Source organism: Mytilus galloprovincialis, chromosome 2 (assembly GCF_965363235.1).
Source record: "Mytilus galloprovincialis chromosome 2, xbMytGall1.hap1.1, whole genome shotgun sequence".
NCBI lineage: Eukaryota > Metazoa > Mollusca > Bivalvia > Mytilida > Mytilidae > Mytilus > Mytilus galloprovincialis.
The window spans coordinates 76,465,267-76,479,269 of NC_134839.1; positions in this window are offsets into that span (position 1 = coordinate 76,465,267).

Consider the following 14,003-nt stretch of genomic DNA (forward strand, 5'->3'; position numbering starts at 1 on the left):
AATGATAACCAATGTTGGTACTGTAGATAATTTACCGATTTTCAGTAATCCTCTGAAAAAGTGGTGTTTACTATATGTATGTAAAATTTAAGATAATTAGTCAACTAGTTCAGTCATGTAATTTTTAGTTTAAAACAACTATATGCACAGTTTTTAAACAGTATAAAAGAAAAAACTGACATGGTTAGAAATTACAAATAATTCCACCATTACTAACACAATTATATATCAATATTCTTGTAATGGTTAGAAAATACATAAAACTACACAATTACAAACATAATTCCAAATATATATTCTATTTTCCAAATAAACCTGTGACGTCACTTTTTGTGGCGTTGATACATTCGTGTGACTCACAGTTTACAATTGTATTATGCTGGTATACTGTCGTAATTTAATGGGAGGTGTCCGTTGTTATTATGTGATTGACATGTTGTGATGTACTATTATATTATAAATTTATGTATTTTTTTGTTCTGAGTGTTCATTGTATTCCTATCACGTAATTTTGTCTATTTAGCGGTATTTTTAACATTGTCATATGAGCGTGAGCTTAGGCTCGCCATAAAACCAGGTTTAACCCACCATTTTATTCCTGAAATGTCCTGTTCCAAGTCAGGAATATGGCAGTTGTTATCAAATAATCCATTTCTATGTTTGTTGGTGTTTTTTTAACAGTTCAGTGTTTCAGTTGTTTCCTCTTATAGTTGACGAGTTTCCCTCGATTTTGGTTTGTGACCCGGATTTGTTTTCGGTCAATCGATATATTGCTATTGAACAGCGATATACTACTGTTGCCTTTATTTTAAAGTGATGAACGGATATTAAACTAAAATGTTTCTAGAACTCGTATTCTTTAAGATTACTTATGCTCGTCTTTCATTTTTGCTTTGTACTTTTTGTATATGTTTTTATGTTTCTTCGTTACATATATGCCGTGGCTCTGTTCTTAAACATCCCGTCATTGTGTTATTGTACTAGAGTAAATGTGTGTATTCTTGTCTTTAATTGTTACTAATATGATTGGTCTGTATGCAATTTTTTGCTTCTTTGTTACATGTTTGTATGTTTTTTTCAGTGATTAGGATTATAGTACAATGTTTACTTCTGTATATTTGACATAACGATAAAACGACGACTTGCAAAAAAAGAAAGGACAGTCTTACTGATGTTTGGGTCACTGAGTAAAACTGAGTAAAACCACTTTTTTTTAATATCACCTGTTGTGCGTATTAGCTGATATCATTTATTTACGTTGATATGCAAATGATTTATTCTACTTACGGCATTATACTTAATTGGTCAGCTATCAAAATGTTTATCTACTTGCGATAACAAATATTAAAACAACGTACTCAACAAGAGGTAACGTCGGGTAATGGTCAATGAAAGTTATCGACAAAGTTAAGCTGTATTTTTGGATGAATAATCAGCCATTGATTTAGAACAACATAAAAAAAACACTGTTTAACATGTACATCATTAAAATCATTATTGAAACCGTCTTGGTGGTCTTGACTAGTGGTAACGTGTTCGACTCGAATTCAAGAGGTCGTGAGTGCGAACACCGGTAGGGACAAACCAGATTTTAAAATTGGTATATGCTTCTTCTCCGCTTGGGACGTGTCATTAAGGAGTTAAAACAAATATACGTCGGCTCGGCCTCGCCTCAGAATATTGTGTCTTGGAAGGATAACATATCTTTTTGCGGACTGCTATCTTTTGAACTAGTACGATAAAACTCGTTATATTTGGTACAAAGCAGGGTTTACATTATATAACAATAACATGTTTTTGTCCTGAATATGCATTAAATTTGCCACTTGACGTTAAGCAGCCATCCATCATCATCATCAGGTTATTTTGATAAAGTAAAACACAATTTTGGGGGCCCTTTATAGCATGCTGTTCGGTGTGAGCCAAGGATCCGTGTTGGAGGCCGTACCATGACCTATAATGGTTTACTTTTATAATTGTGAATTGGATGGAGAGTTGTCTCATTGGCACTCATACCACACCTTCCCATATATATCCAATTATTATTTTATAACAACCTTTGTCGAATGCGTACTGATTTCTAAATGGTGTCCATGACGTATACATACTGCTGGTGTGATAAAAAAATAAAGTCTGATTTTCAACTTCAATTCAAGAGTAAAATAGAGAAAACGTAATTTAGAAAATGTAATTGAATTGTATAGAAAGAGACGTTTTAAGATGACAGTTCTATTTCCCGTCTTGAAAGGATAAAACATACTATGAATTGTGCGCGAGTCCGAAGCCCGTTTCTATATTTATCTTCAACAGGAACGCTCAAACCAAAACAATATAAAGCAAAGAACGACATAAAGATGCAGGAATCATTGATTCTCTATAAGATCTTAATTAGTCATTGGCAATTTAAGTAAAAAGTTCACGAGTTATAAGCTAAGTGCATGTATTTTTGGGATCAACTAGCATTTATATGCTATTGCTATTATTAAACTTATATTATTGCAGCGTCAAATTCTTTTCCCAGTGATTATTAAGTTGACATGTTTATCATGTTTATTATAGACATCGACGAGGGTCTTTGTGTACTATATCAAGGAACTGTGATGATTCAGCATACGAACGATACATCAGTCTTAATAGGATGATAGTTTCTCTTCAAACCATATGAAAAAACAAACAGACTTCCTTTTTTTCATTTCGAATCATGAACAATAATTCCAATTGTATCTTATAATCTCTTTTATTGTAAATATATTTTAAAGTGCACGACATATTGTTTTTGTGCAAAAAGCACTTCTTTCTACATGTTCTATGAATGTTAAATCTTTTTATACCATATAGAAATTAAGATTTATTCATTCGTCCATTCATTTATTTATACCTGGTCCTGATAAAAATGTTCAGTTTCCTAATAAAAAATTTATCATTACCTTTGCATATTTATTTCCTGGTAGAAAAACTTTTTCTTTGTTTAGATGTAAATTTTATTACAAGTTATTTACTGAAGTAACCACTGATTACAGAATAACACAGAAGATACATAATAATCCATATTATACGTGGGAAGGGATATAATACATACATAAGGCATACAAAAATACTTAACTTTAAGGTAACTTCAACATCGGGAAGTTTATAAAAACTAAGAAATAAACGTTTGACATTATGAATAAGTGGTACGAATAGAAAACAACTGTTATATTCCTATCTTGGTATCGGCTTTTTTAAAGAAGACTGGGGTTATCGCTCTTCCTACAACAAAAAGGTAGTAAAATGCAGAGCAGAGTACTGTATATTCATAAAATTACGTCAGATATCAGAATAAACTATTGGGCTTGTTGCTCTATATATTGTCTATTCAATGTAAAAATGAGTCCGTCTATTTATGTGAAGATAAAACACATAACAAAAAAGATGATACAAACAGGTATTTGTGTTCCTGATTGTAAGTGTAACATTTATGAAAATTAATGACAGCTTCTAGTGTTTTTGTCTGATATTATACGTCTGAGTTTGTCTATGAAAATAAACTAAAGGAAAAGAAATATGTGACTTAAATTACAAACATGAATACATGATGTTGTTGTACCCCTATTTTGAAATTTTACCTATTGTTTCTGTTTGTTTTGTTCACACATCGTTGTCAATATAATCGAATTGTATGCGACTGTCATACAAGTGAGAAGTTTAGCTTATACTAGGACAGTTGTTATTCATTCGTTTGATGTGTTTGAGCCATTTGATTAGAGACTTTCCGTTTTGAATCTTCCTCGAGGTTCTGTTTTTTTTTTGTGATTTTACTTTTTGCCAGTATTTGTGTATCAAAATATTTAAAAGATGAGTCTATTTAAAAACAAAAGAAAGAAATGCAATACAACTACTCAATAATAAACAAAAAAACATTAAACTAAATCAATAATAGAAAATTAAAAAAAAAAAAGAACGTGAGGTGACCAAATGAATATCTAAAGTTCATTGCACTATCTCTATGAAGAAACACGTACTCTTACCATAAGGTAAGCTTTACAAGGTCAATCAGATGTAAGAAGGTGGAGAGACATCATAATGTCTACTACATTGATCATAATGACAAAAGGAATAAAGATAATCACTTGACTACAGGGTCTTGGTGTGAATCTGCCATATTATGTAACTGGAGAGAATGAGTAATTATAAATGTGTGTTTAACACTCTCTTTCCCTCACATAGTCGTATAGCACAATTCACAGTGTCACAACTATAATTCAATTCAAAAAATCAAATTGCAAAAATATGTGCAAGTAGCTCTTTCTTGCGGGACAAAATTGCTCCATCCAACGTTATTACACCTCAACAAGATAACAAAAAGTTAAAATTTAAAAAAAAAACATTCTCTTTCTCCTATGACCTTCTGTCTGTTAAACGTAGACAAAGCGTGCGTCTATTGTCCAAAGCCTGACCACCTGCACCTTTGAGGACGTTATATATGTGGGTTTTTTTTCAGGATTTCACGTTTGCATTATCGCTTGTTTTTTTGTATGAGATTTTTTGTATTACTAGAAGATCCTGATATAGATCGAGTTGAAAGATTTTCTTTATAAATCAATAATTAAAGGAGTGATAAGGTCATGGATTTGAAAGGTTTCTTTTTAATCTTCGATACTATTGCAAATGTTTATTGACAAACTGTATGAAATATGCACTCAAATTCGAATATCAACAATGCATAATGAAAAAAGATTATTTTGTAAAACAGTCTTAAAGATTAGAAAAAAAAGGAAGGTATTACAGGAAATGGAATCGGATTAACTAATTACAGATTGATCCCAGAGGAAATTCCTAAGTATCCATTAAACATTCCTTATACAACAGAAATTTAATATTCGTCGTGACAATTAAGTTTTCGTTTACACTGTTGAAATCACAAGTGCTTATTTCCTAATTAAAACAATTATGCAGATTCAAATCCACTAATAAACTGCTAGAGATATGTACAAATACGGTGGAATTAATGATTGTTTTTACGATTTTTCATTTAATTCTACTTTCACAAAAAGTGATGCATAAAATATACTGATAATAACATCGATTCCATGTCATCTTTACTGGTCATGAAACACTTGAAATATTCCGGTTGTTCTTATTATTTCTTTGCTTTTGATTCTGCAAATACCAAAGGAACATTCAAACTCACAAATCAAAAATAAACTGACAACGTCAAGACTGAATAAGAAAAAGACAAACAGACAAACAATAGTACTCAAACACAATATAGAAAACTAAATTGGATATTCCGTAACGGTCAACCAACTCGTGATGGCGTTCGTAAAATTTACGAAGGGATGATTGAACTTCACTGTTTAAAAATACTGGATTTATAGTTTCCTTGTTAGAATCAAGCATATACAATGTCAGTTTCAGAGAACTTTTTGATGCAGAGTGATGTTTTACAAAGTAGGATTTATTTCTCCTTAAGACAAGATACTTGGATCTACGTTGGCCATTCTTTTTTTTACAAAACAAAGTAATGTCTGTTTTTGTTGGAATGGAATAGTTGTGTAAATAGTTATCAAAGGTACCAGGACTATAATTTAGTACGACAGACGCGCGTTTCGTCTACATAAGACTCATCAGTAACGCTCATATCAAAATATTTATAAAGCCAAAGAAGTACAAAGTTGAAGAGCATTGAGGATCCAAAGTAACGTGTATAAAAGTCAAAATTAATGTTTAAATACTAAACAAAATATATTGCAAGATGAAAGTGTGCCTTACTAAATATCAATACAAAGCTAGTTATCAATTAATCAAAACTGAAATTAATGTCAATATCGATAATGACAATATCTAAATATTTTTTAATCTTAAACATCACTACAGACACTGGCAAAGCAAACGAGTTTGAAAATATACACACCGTTAGAGGTAATCGGGTAAACACCACCGTCATAAACAGGAAAAGAAACAAGATGAAACCAATTTTTTGTTCGAATACCCTAAATATACATAGAAATAAGAATATGGGGTATGAGTGCCTATGAGACAACTTTACATCTAGGTAACAATGTATAAAAAGTAAACAATTACAAGTAAAACAATTGCACTGTCCTAAATTAGTTTTCGTTATTCGTTGTTATTCTGTGATTATCATCATGATCATGTCGAATGTACTATTATTTTATTTATTTATGTATTTCCCTGTCTTTGGTGTTCTTGTATTTATTTGTACTTGTAATGTTGTCGTTTTAGCGGTATATTAAACATTACCACAAAGCACGGAGGTTTGGCTAGCTACAAACCCTGGTTTAATCCACCATGTTTTCTTAAAATGTCCTGTGCTAAGTCAGAAATATTGCAGTTGTTATCTAATAGTTAGTTTCTATGTATGTTGCATTGTTGTTTGTTTTTTGTTACACTTCAGTATTCTGTTGTGTCGTTGTTTTCCTCTTATACTTGATGTGTTTCCCTCGGATTTAGTTTGTTACCCGGATTTGTGATGTTGGGAATACAAGACGTATATTCGTTGCCTTTGGTTCTGTTAAGTTTTGTAGAACTAGCATGTACGTTTCACATTACTTGGTGTATCCCTTTTCATCAATGCTGAGAAAAAGAATGGAATGAGTATCAATGTAGAAAGTATTAAATGTAAAGCTGTATTGGTATCGATGTTAAACATTTTAGTTCAAAATTTTATTACTAACGATGTGAAAAAGATTTTGTTTTAATTTTATTGCTAACGATATGAAAAGATTTAGTTTTAATTTTATTAATAACGATCGTTTTGAAAAAAGATTGAGAGTTAAACTTTATTGGAAACAATATGTACGATATTTAGTGTAACTGTTCCGGACCATATGAGTATTTGGACCATACGCGTACGGTCATGACCATATGAGTATAATACTCGTATGGTTATTAACGGGCCGGAAAATATGAGTATTTGGACCATATAGGTATTTTTTTTTAAAATTACATTATAAAAGTTTCAATTATAAAAACTTTATCTAAAAAAAAACAATGATAGTTACATGACAATGTATTATTTTTATAAATCAAATACTACGTAAAAATTAAATATTACCATAGTTAGTTTTCATCGCTAATTACATTTAGGCATGCAGGCTTGGGGTGGTATTTACTTCCACACGGTATCATAGCTTTTTGCATTTGCAAGTAAAGGTTGTGCACGATCCTTTTCATTTACACCTTTATTTTATTTATTATAGTTTTGACAAGTAAGTAAAATTAACTATGTGAAACATGTAATTTTTATTTAGTTAATCTTTTTATTATAATATATTAATAAAATTACCTTTATGATAGCGTCTTTTTAATGAACGAGTTATGCAGAGTTTGGAAGTAATAAAAGTAAACTGTAACAGATTGTAAATTACCCCGACCATACGTGTACGGTCGGACCATACGCGTATGGTTGGACCATATGAGTATATACCCATATGGTCATGGCCATACGCGTATGGTCCAAATACTCATATGGTCCGGAACATAACCATTATTTGTATCGACGTGAAAAAAGATTTAGTGTAAAACCTTACTGATTAAGATAACAATAACGTTAAAATAGAAAAAATGCTGAAAGTACTCATCCATTTGAGTTTGTTCTATAAAGTACATTTTTAGCCGACAGTCTCATGACAATTATTTCAAGAATATTCAAGACTGTGAATATACTGACTATTGGCATAAGCTAAAACAGTGAACGAGAAAATACGCGGAAGTATTCACTATTGGTTGCTTCGTTGCTTATAGCAATGGTGTTGTCAGTTGTTTTCAACCTGTACGTTTGAATTTCCCTGTGGTTTCTTCTGACTCTCTTTAACAAAAATAATGGATTACAATAAAGAACTTTTCCAATACTATGAAATATTTTCGAACTCAACTGCACTGTTGCTGAATTGGTGCGATGCATTTTACCAACAAATGGATTCACACCTTTCGCCTCTTTTTTTCAATGTACTTCCTTCTAATGTAATCGAAATGTGGGTATTTTGACTTCCCACAAACAAATTGACGCCCCTAATGGCTCGATTGTCCAATGGAAAGGATAAGGTGGCCACAGGTAAGTTTCAATTTGGAATGCAGTGACAGTGTTCTAAGACGGAATAGACTTTGGTAAAATATGATGTTTTAATACGGAATTATTTTTTTAATTTTTAATTTTAATTTTAAAATAATATCTTTATTGCACTTTTCTTTGCTGTTATGACAAATTACTCGAAATACAGCAGTTGGCCGAGTATCCCTGTAAATTAGTCACTGGATAACCAGGGAATTTATTCAGTGAATTCATATTTATAGATAGTTTGTTAGTTTTACAATTCATGGTTATTTAATACATACATTTTGCAAAATATACTGTCTGATGATTACGGAAAGTGTACGGAATTACTAAACACAGTTATCACTGGTTTGGCTTCTATGATATTTGGGTGATATGAACAATATCGATTATTCTGTTGTTTTTCAACGTTGTCTTGGTGTCAATAAAAATCATTTTGAAGGCAAAAGTAACAATAACAAAACACACCATTTATGCGTTCGTTAGAGAAAAATGTAACTGAACAATTTTGAGCTAATAATTTTACAGATAGTGACGGCAAGTTGGAAGTCTTTTTGTTTGCATTTCTTACTTTTATAAATCTAGCTGTAAGTTTTATTTTATCTTATCTTCGGAAGAATGTAAGAATCGATCCTTGAGTGTAATTTTCTGTATGCTATAGAAAAAAATTCATTAGCGATTTGATTCTTCAAAATTGATGTCAAATAGTATTTGATAAATGTCTAAATAATTTGAAAGATATAAATGTTTCTGATTTTGTCCACGATAAAGGAAACCTAAAAATTTATAAACATTATTAGATTACAGTAAAACTTGATCGGTATAAAATATTTCTGGCAAGAAATTATCGATAAACCTTGATATAATATTAAGCTTCATTTTAGATATAATAAAGATATCACTATTTCCTTCCTGAATGATTTCTTTTTTCACATGGAAAAAGATAAAGAGATTAGAATGATAAAACAATGCATATGGTTTTACCAGGATAATCATCTTTCTAATTATAAAGTGTCACGATTTCCACCGGTGCATTCATTGCTCTCCACTGATGTCAAAGGGATTGTTGTAAATCTATAAAGATGTTTATATAAATTGTGCATAACAAAAACAGATTTGAGAATTTCAATTTCAATAGTCGATAGTATGTATTAATAGCTACTCGAGAATTCGTTATCACTACCAAAACAAATAACATTGTCTTAATTATTGAAACACACGTGAAATGGCACAGCAATAGGCCATCTCATGGTTTGACAGTGATTTACACATTTGTTCATCCCCAGTCTTCCCACCAATCCGGCAGTACAATCCATGATAACGATTAACATGATTAAAGATAAACTTTTGTTAAGCTTTATTGAATGCATGAATATGTAGCAAATTACTGTCGGCATGATAACTTTAATGTTGATGGATCTTGTAATAAGAGTTCCAAACTTTTTACTGAAAGATCTCCTACAATAGTTCTTGATAAGCATGTAGGTGGCATTTAGAAATGCAGCATAACTTTGCTCCTCTACTACATCCTCGTACTTATTATTTTGAGGCAGTTTAAATGTTCTGCCATTCTCTGTCGAAAAATACAAATCTGCTTTATTTTCAATTCGTTCTTGACCTAAATATTCATGAAATACTAGACAGTGAATGTTAGGAAATCAACAATCTCAAAAAACTGGTTTTTAGTATTTATTAAAATTCACAAATGATATTAAAAAAAGATAATTGTGATGATGTTAATCAGCAAGTTATAGATATAACTTCATTGGAAAAAATGCATTGACTTGTTCGATACTAAACACCTAAGAAACTATGCATCTCAAATTGGTGATAAATTTATAATTGAAAGATTTATATAACGACACTGATAAAAGATTAAAATGAAGAATCAGATTGACTCTAACAAAAACCAACGCTTTATCAGAATCCTAATTCAAATCGGTTCATTTGATCTTAATGTTTACCCCAAAATGTTAGAGATAATTAATTATAATTATTGAAAACTGTGTCTGTCTGCTTGTCAGAGTAATTTGAACTTATTGTTCTGTGACATTGAGGTAACCCGTCTTTGCTTTTTGGTGCTTAAGCTATTTGTTTGTACCAGTCAATCAGTCTTTTCTCTTACCCCTTAATGTCGTGAGGTGAGCGGAGCAGAAAAGCAGCAAATACCAAATACGAGTATCGAACCCACGACCTACCACACTCGAGGCGAACACGCTACCACGAGACAACACAGGCGGGTTTTCAGTCGTGAAAGATGATAATATTTATAATGCCGTCAAATCAATATCTTTATTTGTATAAGTCTAAATATGTGACAACACTACGACCAGATATTTTCCTTCTGATAACTTGAAGTTATATATTGAATAAGTTAGATTAAGTATGAGACAAATATGATAAAAATACATTTGTTGACCCTATTATGAAGCCATAGATTGCCCTAAATTCCGATATTTTGTGCTGGTTATTAATAAATCTGGTGAACATTACTATAGGCCTAATATGTAAGAAGAAAGAAAATTAATGAGTTTATTAATTAAAAGAATACCAATTTGAGATAAATTTGGGAAAGGACGTTCTTTTTACATCATTTGTAGAAAATAGCATAAAATATGGAAACCGATAAATTAACAGTTCACTCTAAAATTATGAAATGAATAAAAAGTTATTTCTTTTTAGAGTGCTTAATCCAAAGACTTTTTCAATACGAAATCTCGGTAAAATACAAAATTGGTTATTCTCTATGAAAATTTTCAAATACACACATTCGTTAACTTGACAGGACCGATTTTTTATGATTATTATGCATGCTGTAATTAAGTAATTTCTATGTAAATGTATTTCCCTCTATTGAAAAAAAGTTCGATTTATATATCACACATGGTAGAAATAAACAGTAGTTCGTACTTTTAACCAATCACGTGTAATTTATTCGTTCAAATTAAATAAATGATAACTTAGTAAAAAAAGTACGTAAAATATCTTTACATTCTTGAAAACTGTACTTAAAAGACATAATTATCTGTCTATCAGGAAATCACTTAGCGAGTAAGCAATCGTGCTTTGAATTAATGAAATTGAAATGCGTTTTGAAAGTAAAGTTTAATTAACAAACTCATCTTAATCTAAGCCTGTCAAAATACAATGTTCGCTGATGAAAACCTTTATGGATAGATGTCACGAGTCTTTTGAAAATATTGGAGAAAGGAATATTTCGTATACATGCAACCAATAAATAATTTGTTTGAATAGTGCAAATCACATTTCTTCAACATGGATTATAAAAACATTTACAATGAAGATTATGCATCCCAAAATAGCTAGTGACATTAATTATAACAAAACTCTGGTGAAATCTTTCTTCCTTAGTTGTTTACTATGTTTATATTAAAATAAGAAGAAGTGATATGATTACCAATGAGACAATTCTCGACCAGAAACAAATAGAGTAAAGGTTTTCCACGTTACCGTGCTTCCGTAAAAACAATGGGTAGCCACATACCTCATAGTAAGATACAAAAGGTCCAAAAAAGGCAATGTAAAACAATTCAAACATGAAAACTGAAGGCCTGATTAATGTACAAAGCAAATAACAACAGACGAAAAGGAAATACAACATATGACAACTACTGAAACACAGGATTCTGAAGTCAGACATGCACATATAATGTGGCGGGGTCAATCATGTTTGCTGGCACAAAACCCTCTTCCTAACCTGGGACAATGTTATAACAGCACCACATCAGAACCAACTGTAAAAAACAGTCGAAAAATGCTGAACTCATCAGACCTTTACAAAGCACCCAAAATCGAAATAGTTTGTGCAATGCCAAACTACATGTATATGTTTCGACAGGTTGAAGGGCCATATATGTACATATGTGTATAACTATTTAAACGAACACAAGAACACCTTTACCCTGTTAGACGACATATAAAGGTAAACATATACTTATTAACACCTTAAAAATCTCAATAAACATATTGTAACGCCTCTGGTATAGCATTACGTCGCTCATATTTAAATGTGTGTGTGTGTATTTTCTTATCAACCTTGGTAGCAGGCCTTTTATAATCTTTCACTGGTAATCGTGAAACATGCAATGGTAACTTGCAAACCTTGGTAGCTGGAATGAGTAGTCTAAGACACTGGTTTCTTATTCATTTCAAGACAAAATATAACAAAAACAGTTATAAGTTTAGCAATGACTATTTAATCAGTCATAAATCAATAAATATGTTATAAATAAATATCCCAAAGCAAAAACGGTTCAGAGCCCCCCGTCGTGCGTAAACATGGGAAAGTGGTTTTACTATTTATAGTATTGTAGTAAATAATATAGGTCACTTGTCAGGTCGTAAATATCATAAAAATCGGGGTTAGCATTAACCTGGTAATGGTTCACAAGTGGTATAGGCTCTGGTAATAATGGTATATCTATCAAAATGGTCAAGGTAATGTGAGCTGTCCAGAATCGTCTGCTACACCCGTTTAGATCGTCCGGAAGTCTGCGGACACAGAAAGTGTGTCCGTTACTATAACGATAAGTGTGTCCGTAAAATTAACGTCTCATCCGTCACTCAGACACGTCAATGAGTCAATCAGAATATTTCTGTATACTAGTAAATAATACGGTATTCGATAAAAAGGTCCAACCATACAACTCTGTTTATCATAAAATGGTCTATAAAAAATATTATTCATTGGTAACATGAATTCATACACAACAGAACTGCAGCAGTTTCAACTGATAGAACAATAAATATTTAACGAGGTGCAACTCTTTATACAAATACTGAAATATTTAACCAACTCATTTTCCGGTATCAAAAATTACTACTAGTATTACTGGTACAAAACTCACTTTCAGGTATCGAAAATGACTATTACTGGTAAAAATCTCATTTTCATAACAAATATATATACAAAAAAAAACATGTTCACATGCTAACATTCATGGTATCTGAATGTAACAAACATTAACGATTAAGTTCTCTTAGGACAGTCTCTAATGGCGTGTCCTTTCTCATTACAGAAATAACAGGTCTGGTTTGCCTTGGTATTTATACAAACAGACGTTTCAAATTTTGGTTGCTGTCTAAACTTTTTCTCTCTAGTCCTAAAAGTTTCACATTTCAGAGCACAGTACAACGCTCCGTCAATTGTTTCTACATTGCTTTGTACAATAGCCAATTCTAAATCATGATCATTTAGTGCTTTTCTAAATGCCCTATAAGTTAAATAGTCTCTGGTATCGAGACTCGCGGATGGGTAAGCCATTCTGACTAGCCTTTTTATATTATCCGCCAGTTCCTGCAATGGTTGACCTGGTTTTCTAACACAAGCATCAATTTGTGACATATATACATCTGTCAGGTTTTCAGGAGCAAACCTTTTGGTTAACAGTTTAACTAAATAACAATATGTGGGATATTATCTATCTCAATATCAGCTAAAGTCGACAAAGCAGCACCATTCATACATGTAATAAGCTTTAAAACTTTGATATCTTCAGACCAATTATTTAATTTTGCAACAGCCTCAAAATATAACTTGTACTCAAGCCAGTTAGTGGTCCCATCATATTTTGATGGTTTTGTATACCCAATAGTCTCGATGCATACTGGTTCTCGGTTAGACAACTGGTTTGATTCACTACTCCCGCATACTTTATTGGTAACATTAGAACTTGTATTCTCACATGAACAATCATTGGTAACTTGGTATTTTATCTAAAACACTCATACACAAATTTGCCACTTGGTCCTCTATTTTCGATATACTACTTGAAAGTGATTCAGAAAGATTTTCAAGCTTTTCTACTTTTTCATTATTTATCTTTAACTGTGTTTCAAACCTATTAAAACGGTCCCCTAAGGTATTCAAATTTCTACCGAACTGGTTCACTATATTTGTATAGACCTCAACCTTCTTATTCATGGT